Here is a 10,887-nt window from a genome sequence, read left to right on the forward strand (position 1 = left end):
TTCAATGAATAGAATTGCGTACTCTGGCAACTCGAGCCAAGGCTTAAAAAATGTAACATCGCAATAAACTAAATGTCTCTTTTACATAGATGATTACTGCAGTAAATAATATCGTCCCATGTAAAACAAGCATAATATATAATTTCACATTGTGGGTCTGTCATGAATGTCGCAGTACAAATAAAAGAGGAGGTGAGGCCCTCAATAATTGATATACATCGATGGTGAAACATTGAGTGCGTTCTTTTGATTCGATCGTTTGATATCGAACGTTGTTACTTAATTCTGTTGTATCAAGGAGGTTATACATAATATTCTCGAAGTATTCAACTCCCTTGACCCTTTTGGGCATACTTACATACGTGGTTTCCTACGCATTCACACTCGTGTCTCTTGTTACCGTAACATTACGTGATCAACTCCTGACAGTTGATGACAAAATACGGCCACCATTAAAACCGCGGATAAAAAAAACTACATAATAATATATCATAACTAACACTTGATCCAGACATAATTTTGAATCGCATTGTTATTTTTTTCAATAATCAAACCCTAACGCATACACATAAACCACGAGAGATAGCTCACCTTCACCTGAAACTTAGGAGTAGGACTGTAGGAGTTCGGACTGTAGGAGTTCAGTTGTGATCAATAATGTAGGGCAGGAAACTAAGAACGCGAGCGACTCCACACGGCTCAGTAAGATTCGTAGTTTCAGGGTATTAATACATTCTAGAAATAGTAATTTCAGTAGTATAAAGCTAGTATTAATCACCCACACGAATGCCTGCCTAGTCATGTGTAATCGGAACTTGGCTACTAACGCCAACCATTTAATTATAGCTCGTGCGAATAGTAATGAATTAACAATAGTTACATGGAAACTGACCATTATAGACTATTGGTCAATCATGATACGTGAACATCATATGCGTCATTGTGATGATGTGAGCTGAGCCATTAACCAGGTCTTTTTTACTGGTAGAAAGATAAACGATCACTTTTTCCTTCATTTAGGAATATTTTAATATGGAGTTGCAGATTCATCAATTTTTCCTTGCAGTGAGGGATCTATTTAATTAACTCAAAAATTGAAAGTCAGAAGTAGGCTCTTGCACTAAATTTACACAACTCTTGTGTCGTAGAAACTCTATAAATGTACGATCAACAAACTCAAAAACTATTTGCAGATTACACAAGCATTTCTTCCCTGTGGGCTGTGCCAATCGCACTTTGCAATCATTGATAATAAAGCTCTACGTTGATCTACATCTCTGACACTAGGTATAAGAACATTTCATTCCTTGATTAATCCAGTGGCTAACGACAGTTGAAGAGATTTAAAACGTAGTCGGATTAAGAAAAATAAACATAATTTGGTGATTAATACATTTTAGGTAAAAAGAAACCAAAGAATAAAAAGTTTCCAATAAAAAGTCAGCGTTTACGCATTAACAGGTTTAGTTAATGAGATGATAGTGATCTAACAGCTGTGGTTGCGGTCACATTTTAATATAAACGTAATATATAAATAATATGAATCAGCTCGCCACACGACACAACACTAATATCGTTATAAAATTAATTTATGTATCAAATAATCGTTCACATGACTCAGGTGGCAGGTGGTTGATGCACATGTCACACTATTATGGGTGGTGGTTTTTTGACAAATTTCCTCGAAATCGAGTATGATTCGATACTTAAACATGATGAGTGTGAGACCGCGCGTGCGCGTGAAAAAGAAAAGTAATAAAATTATGGAAGTTTTTAATAAACTTTAAACTGCTCTAATTAAGTCTAAGTTCTAAGTCTTCTAATTAGGTCTAAGTAAAAGCTTTTTAGTGAGGCGCATTTTACAGCATTCTTAAGCGTTTGATACACTTAGTACATTTTATTATATTCGGGACTACTAAATACCTATAATATATAAAAATTTATTGTAGAAAATTCAATCAAACTTATCTTAAGTCCTTAACTTATCGCCAGAGACATCACAATTTTCCAAAGTGAACTGAGTTCGTAATGTCCAAAGACACAGTTTAAATTTATAAGTCAAAGAACAAAGTACTGTAGCGTGATTATTTACAGTCGGTACTATCGAGTAGCAAGAGTTTGACATTATAAATAATAAATAAATAAAATAATCTTTATTTGTAAAAATATAAGTACAATACATATACACATATTACATTTTGTACTTAGCACTAAAATATAGTATTACAATTTTATCTCTGGGCCCCACACTAGGATTCCCTGTGTCGTGGGGTCCAGTCCCTTCCGTTACTTGATGATAATAGGAGTGACAAACAAAGTGCATTTATTGTATATATTACAAATAAAGGTAAGCAACAAATTTAAAATAAAAGAGAGTATGTATGTGTGTGTGTGTGTGTGTGTGTGTGTGGGTGTGTGTGTGTGTGTGTGGGTGTGTGTGTGTGTGTTTGTGTGTGTGTGTGTGTGTGTGTGTGTGTGTGTGGGTGTGTGTGTGTGTGTTTGTGTGTGTGTGTGTGTGTGTGAGTGTGTGTTTGTGTGTGTGTGTGTGTGTGTGTGTGTGTGTGTTTGTGTGTGTGTGTGTGCGTGCGTGTGCGTGCGTGCGTGCGTTCGTATTTGGGTAAGTTTGTGTGAGAGATGGTGTGCGTGTTCGTAAGTTTTTATGCGTGGGTATATTTGTCAGTGTGTTTGTACGAGAGAGTTCATGTGCGAGTTGTTTTAAATACATTATTTTAAGAGGTTTTCGGTGTGCGTATAGTCTTGGGGTATTAGCCATTTATGGATGGTGGTTTTTAGGCTGAATAAAGTCATGTTTATTATAGTTTTATTAGTTTTAAATAATTTATTATATAGAAATGGTCCCATAAAGGCAAACGATTGACGGGCTAATGCAGAGCGAGCTCTCGGTTTGTCCCACTTCAGAGTTCTATGAGAGGTGCGCGCTAGAGACTTCGCAAGTTTATGAAAGCGGAGAAGTACCGAGCTAATGTAAAGCTGTCTCACGCGAAGGAGGTTGCATTCTGAGTACAGAGCATCAGTAGAATAACGCTAGGGATTTTTGAACGCTATTTTTAATATAGCTCTTTGAGCGCGTTCGAGCTTGAGAAAATATGTTTTCGTTGAAGCTCCCCAAGCAATCACACAATAGCCCAGGATAGATTGACAGAGGCAGAAATATACGGCTCGAGTAAGCTGCGTTCAGCTATAGACCTAATTTTTTTAAATATGTGCGCTAGCTTCCTTACACGTTTGGTGACTGCATCGATGTGAGATTTCCAGGAGAGGTGTTCGTCGATCAATATGCCTATGTATTTAATGCATGGAACTTGTTCCATAGTTGGGCATTGGCATTGTAATGACCTTGGATGTTTGGCAGACTCACACGTGTGCAGTTTCACGTTTAGAGGTTGACTAGGAGCAGATCTTTTTGTTATACTTAAGGCTAGGAGTTTCGTTTTGCTGGCATTGAGAGTCAGTAAATTGTTTTTTAGCCAGTAGGCAGTTCTTTCAAGGCCCTCTTGAGCCACGTCAACGACCTCCGTCCATGTCTTAGCATGAAAAATAATAGCGGTATCATCTGCAAAGGTAAAGATATTAGCCTGTGGCAACTTAAGTGAGCAGAGATCGTTGATGTATGTCAAGAAGAGAGTGGGACCCAAAATGCTGCCTTGGGGCACCCCGTAAGCGATATTTGCATAATCGCTTCTGTGGCCTCCTATTCGCACTCGCTGTTTCCGTTCGCTTAGGTAAGATTGAAACCATTGTAACGCTAAACCTCTAATTCCTAGTAGTTCAGTTTAGTACATTTAAAATATACTTTAGAAATCGTTTCTACGGAGCACGCAATAGCCGCTGATCAGATTTTCATACATTTGTCGATAGTTAGCCGGTTAGTCGATCGTTGAAAGTAAGTATTACATTGCCCCTCTGGACTTTGACGCATAAGATAGTAATTCCCAATTGTGTGAAGCTGGGCAGATGTTGTTTACTGATGAAAGTCGTGGACCAAACAATGTAGTCATCACCCTGTAACAATATTCGGAACTATTCACTGACTCACGCATATCAGTGGGATTCCTCAGTAACGCTATATCCTCGCCGATTTCGGTCATAGTGTGTGTTCTAGTAGGATGAGGAAATGTTATGGGATAAATCGCAACTCTATTAAAACATACAAAAAAAACCTATATCCTTCTAATGTTATAAACTCATAAGTCTGTTTGTTTGTTTGTTACGATTTTAACCGAAGACCCAAAATCAAATATAGACCTGTACCTTTTTTGTTTATGAATTGTTGTCTTATAAATGCGTTTGATTTATCTAAACTTAAAAATCCTTTCTCCATCTATAGTTTTCCTCTTTCCTAATAAGAATCCTTCTGAGTCATCTTTATAATTAAAATGTTGGGTACCATAACCATCATATTGATTAGATATCGATTTACAATTATTTGAATATAGTTCGAGAGTGCATTTTCACTTCAATACTTAATTACGCATAAAATCGTATGCTGTGATTTTGACTTATTAATTGATGACTGCTAATGACATGTGCTATCAAAGTTCAAAATCGAATGATGTTTATAACGTAATGTATTGTAAAGTAGTAATAATGAACAGTAGTTCGGTGTGAGTGTGGCCGCGTGTGCGGTGAACAGTGCGGTGTGACGACGGCGCGCGCGCAGACAGCGTGGCGCCCGCGCACGCTCACCACTCGCGCGCCTCGCGCCCGCCGCGCGCTTCTACTACACACCTCACATTTACTCCATTACTTACTTATACAATAAATCTATGCTTCTGTTCTCTTCTGTTCCAGAGAACTACTTCTTTTTCTTCTGTCGTGACAACGACTCACCATAATGCATAAATACAATAATACATTTATTTATATACATCTATATTTATTTATGTACTCATACAGCTGTTGACCAGAACTTGGCGACTTCAATTGCGTTATCCGACGCCAAGTTAAGGTACCTTGAGAGAACTACTACCTAATAAAATACTTGACTGATATTTCAGAGTTCATTACATAATTTACATACCAAATACTTTTTTCCATCATGTCTTAAAAAAAAACTATAACATGCAAACTGCAATAGTATCCTTATAGCGTAAAACGTGTGATCTTAAGGTTATTTGTACGACATTGAACAGTAACATACATACACGACTATGTATATAACCTACATAATATCACACTATAGTGTTCCATATTATTATAATATAGAAATTCTATTATGTATGCTAATTATATGCGCGTCTCACTAGTAAACGAAAAACAAGCACGTGAATATTATGATCAGCTGTTTGTCTTACAATTATTTGAAGGTCAATTGTAAAACTACTTCTATTAGTATTAGTATTAAAAAGTTCTCATTAGGATTGTGTTTTTCTGAGGGCGCAATTTTCTGTCATTAAGAGCTTAAATCAAATTTGTGGGGTCACTACCTTTGTTCCTAGGCTGCCATACTGAATAAGGGTGAAACACAAACACAATTTTGAACTACCCTTCCACTGACGCCCTCTACACATAATAAAAATTGTATTATCTGAAAAGAAAAACTCAGGCTTTAAAAATGTAACGTGTGGACTGAATCTAAAGTATTGCAACATAAAATAAAACACAGTGTCTACGTCACGGCCCCGTGTCGTTGTCGCGTCGGCGTTGGCTCGTTAATATTCTGAAAAAATTATTGTTAAAGATTGACAGGTAGTTTCCGGCCCCATAAGGACATGACGATGATCAGGTAACACAATACATGAACATTACTCATGACACCTTACTTATAACGTAGGTATTCTTATTCTAGTGTTCAAAAAACATCGCAAGGCTACATTTGGGAAAAGCCTTTACGATTTCCTACGAAGTTAATATGAGTAAGATTCGACTACGTGAGCATTGTATACTTGACGGAGAAGTCATTCATTAAGCAAGAATATTCTCAACTTACTGATAAAGGTAATTTATTTTTGTATTGTGGTTTGTGTAGGTACATATATACAACTGGTACATGTTATATGAATGGAAGAATACGCTAACGGGAAGAATCTGTTCAAAAGTTAACTTAATTTGTGGTTAACTATAAACCCAGGCATACTGGCACGTTTTGATTCACATTTAAGCGATGTTAGACCTGCAGACCACACAATGAGAGGAAGCCCCTACCCTTGGAAAATTCGTAAATTCGGTCTAAATAGTTAAAATAGTTCGGTCTTCTGTGGAAAAAATAGCCTTTATAGTCTAACTACTGAGTCGCGCATGCAAGGTTTGCGACTACAACATTCAGAATTAAAAACATCAGTAAACCTGAGGCCTGTAGGTATAGCTGAGGGCCTTTTAAAACACCTACTATGTTTCAGAATAATTAATGATCATCTAGATAACCGTGCACACTAATGCTGTCTACTAAGATGTTAGTAGGATGTGACGTCTCAAGTCCTGCAGTGAAATTACCGGTCAAACTTAGTATTGTATAACATGCGTAACCGACTGACGCAATAACAGGTAACTAATTAAATAACACACGTAATAACAGGTAAACGGAACTTAGATCCGGTGCATCGGCGAGGATACGTTGTTATATCTGACTAATCTTCACTAAGCGTCGCCTGGCAGCGTCACTGACCAGTTAGTAGCTGATGTAATACTAATTGGACTGACCACTGTCTGTACAGTTTAAAAAGGAGCTATCTCATATTACAAAGATTTAGACTTGAGACCTTTTACAAATTGTAAACGATTGAAACAATCAGCGCTGTGGCCCGTGAGTAATGGTGTGATATCTTTGCGTCAGATCGTACTTCATTGTAATTGGAGTGTATCGTATACCATACATGGAAAGCAAGTTTATTTCACGTTTTTTGTTCGTCGCTGACGAAAGTGAAATACTGCGAATCAGGCCCTTGGAAGTCCCGAAGATGTCGAAGTGGAAGAAGGAAAAAGATTTTCTGCCACAGATTACATCGGAAGCGTAACAGAAATGGAATGTTGAACATCAATTGATTGGCTAATCACTGCCTATTATTGTACCTAACTAATCGTATTCTACGAAAACGTGGGTACTATATAATCAAACACTAAACGTCAGTACGGATTTAGATCGTACACGAACTTGACCAAATTACACGGTAATGTTTACATGAAAGCGAGTCGTTTGATGCAATTGGCAATACTAACCCACATATGAATGAATCGTACGATGTGTAGCGGCGGGGGCGCGCCGGTGGCGTGAGTGTAGCGTGACATGCCGCATGCCGCATGCTGTACGAAGAAATTGTGTAAACGCATGTTGTAAACATAAGCGTAATGTAACAACCACGCGGCCGGATGTAACACAGCAAAACATCCGTTTATCCTATTACTACATTACGGGGAATGTAATGACTTTCCCCGCTGATACCTGATTGATCTGTTTATCACGTACTGTTACACCCACGACCACGCAAATAGCGATGTGTACGGAATCAGGAGCTATTTATAAAGAGATTTGTACCGTTACCTTATATTGTCTCTCTGCCATTGCCAAATGTTTGTTCACGTACGATCAATTACACTAGCATACTATTATCTACTTAATACAAGTAGAAACTGCATTCGTGGCGGTGGGTAGGTCCGACGAGGCAACATCCCGGATTTGATTTCCGGATCAGACAAAGCGCTATTAGTCTTTTCCTTGTCCCCTTTTACATGGAAAAGAAAAAGGCGTTTTATGGAAAAGAAAACATTGTAAAAGGCGAAATTGGGATGTATTTCATATACCTTTGCCTGCACCTTTGGGTACAACAGGCGTAACATTATGTATGTATGTTAGTAGCTTTATAATTAAAACCTGTTTTCGATAACATCACAAAGTATTGAAAATCAACAAAATAAAAAAATAACCATACAAAACGCTACTTAGCAATAAACATGCTAATTTATGCGTATATTAAGACTCGTACAAAAATAGCGTCGTAGTGTTTGTTTACATAACGTGAACTAATGTAAACATACATTATCTCTGTGTTATCACACGAGGTGGCCGTCGTAAACATATCGTGAGATATGTCGCGTGGCGCGGCTCCACTCGGCAACACTCGGCATTAGTCATCGTAACTTATTATTTGAAGCTCGTGCACTGTTCCTACACTAACCAATAAGGTAATAAAATTAAACAATGCATATTTAGATTTGTGGCTTTTTATTACCAACATGTTGTTTCAATGAAGGTTCATTGTACTGAAAATACTCTAATGTTGGATATACAATTATACATATTTACAATTTTGAAGCCGCTCTAAAGATGTAGAACTTTCTCGTAGACCCGCAGTGAGTAGATTGCTACGATCTCTAAAACAAAACATTTTGGTCAATATCAATTTATTTTACCAGCACTAGGGACACAAACTGCTTGAAGAGAAACAACATTAGTAACTAATTAATAATAATAATAGGTTGAAACAGTGATCAAAAATAGTCTTGAGTTTTTTGCTATCTCTTCTCATAAGACTCTACATTTTCCGAGCTAGTGGTAAATTCAGAAATTATAACGCATAACTGTAACAAGTGTCTCTCATTTTTGACCTAAATTATTTGATTCCAAGTTTAATACAAGTCAAGTGACCGGAATGGTGAAAAGCGAAGAGAATCTTACAATCATCTTTTTTAAAGTGGGTATTCTAATGTACATCTTGTACATTAGAATACCTGACGCAATAGCTCGTGCAATAAGCTGAAGTATCAGTGTTAGTTTCTGACAATTACACGATGAGTAACGATAATTATATTTTGCGTCAGTTTCATTGTACGTCCACGTATACATACACCGCCACGTATCATACGCCACGTTACAATCTAACAATACATAGAATTTTATCCTTGTAGAGTTTCACGACTTACGGTTAAGACTGTGTGTCGGATAATAGGATTGACCGGAATATCTGCCAGTTTTTCTTTTGGAACTAACCGAACCTGATCCCTAATGTGCTTCTGCATTATCTGAGGGTCAAAGTCCACAACGGCAGCCGGCTTACACTTGTCTCCTGACGGAACCGAATTCGATTGAATCAGGTTTAAAGTAATCAAATCAAACTATTAAATTGTGAACTAACGCATGATTGAATGGTTTAAATGCTAGTTTAAAGTGCAATTTGAAAATACGACTTAATCGAATTGGAATTTAATTCCGCCGAAATTTAGCCCACAGGTTGCTACTGAGACCATTTTCATAAAACATTGCAGTCATATTTCCGTTATTCCAGTAATTGTGGAGGCAATTATGTAATTATGTGTATTATATAACTGCTAGCACAATTATTAGTTTTTGCACATGCAATTACAAAATATTGGACTTCAAAACATACCTACTAAATAATGTTTTGTACAAAACAACTAATTATATTATAACAATATAATTAATATGTTGTGTACAATGACTCTAGAAAATACTAGTTTTTTTTTGTAATATCTTATTTATATATAGAAATCGTCATCAAAACGTTTTTGATTTTCAGAAACTATAATTCCTTCGTAGATCCAATATTTGAAAAAGCAGCTTTTAAGTGGACTCAAGTGTTATCGGATTATATTCCAGCGCCCCTATGTCTATTGTCGATTTTCATTGATTTCTTTGGTTCTGACGGTATATCACATATTCCTGACTCACTGTTTGTGACCTGACCTCATGGTTTTTTAATGTATCGTACAATCTAAGTACTTGCCCGAGGCTTCAACTTTTTTCAAATCACGCATAGTAGAAATTACGAAAATTACGATTACAAAACATGGAACTTTGAACCGACCTACAGACCTTAAGTGAGTTTAAACAACACAGTTCCGTGAGAGTATGGACTTTGAACCATTAGTTAACCGTAGCAGTTAATGTTACTATCCAACTGTTGGTTTCTCTCGGGGTTAAAGTCCAAAACTTTAAAATTTGTGCGTTACGCCACGGTTGTGACGTCACTTGTTTGTGATCGTGACCGTGTCGTCGAATATATTAACATAATGTGTAGCACACGCTTATTGAATATTGGTTAAAACTGCTCTGACTCATAAATGTAAACGTTCACAGATAATTTCCATACTTTTGTGGGACATCAACTAAATAACTGAGTTATAAAAATGTTTAATAAATAAATAAATATTGTGCCGCGACAGCCTACACAAACGTATATCAATCCAGTCAAATTGTATACTTCATTATTACTATGTTCTCTATCACGATCTTAGTAGGCTCTATTTTATTAACAAAAATTTTTTTTGGAGTGGTGCATATGTGGTAATTAATGTGTTTTTAGAGCAATTGTTTTCACAAGAAATCATAAAATCCTAAGGCATTTAAATAAGATTAGGTCTAAAACGTCTACTAGGTAATGTCCTCCTAGCCGATATACGGCTACGGCAGTCAGTTTCATTGAAATTGGCCATCTGTGCAGGACTTTGTTTATAGTGTCCAAGTGTGTGCACAATACACAGGTACACTCTCTATTCCATCACTCTCATAGTTTGGTGGGACGGATAATCGACACGACCAGTGAGAGGTCAGGCGCAGGACCGACGGCTTTACGTGCTCTCCGAGGCACGGAGGTCTTCAACCTCAACTTCCTAACTCCGGGCAATCTCTAAGAAATTCTTAACAGAAAATCTCAGAAAAGACTTTTTGGCCCGACCCAGGATTCGAACCCGAGACCTCTCGCACCGCAGTCGCATATACTACCGACCGCGCCACAGAGGCTCTAGTAGTCTACTAGATACAAAGTGATGGGGAAAGAATGGGAAACTAACATTTTGGGACGTTACAGATCGCAAAAAATCTTATAAAATGCCAGGAAATTTTTAAGGCATGTAGCGTCCTTACATCAAGGAAACATATAACACAGTATCTATTACACTACCTACGAGATAAGC

Source organism: Anticarsia gemmatalis, chromosome 14 (assembly GCF_050436995.1).
Source record: "Anticarsia gemmatalis isolate Benzon Research Colony breed Stoneville strain chromosome 14, ilAntGemm2 primary, whole genome shotgun sequence".
NCBI classification, from domain to species: Eukaryota; Metazoa; Arthropoda; class Insecta; order Lepidoptera; family Erebidae; genus Anticarsia; species Anticarsia gemmatalis.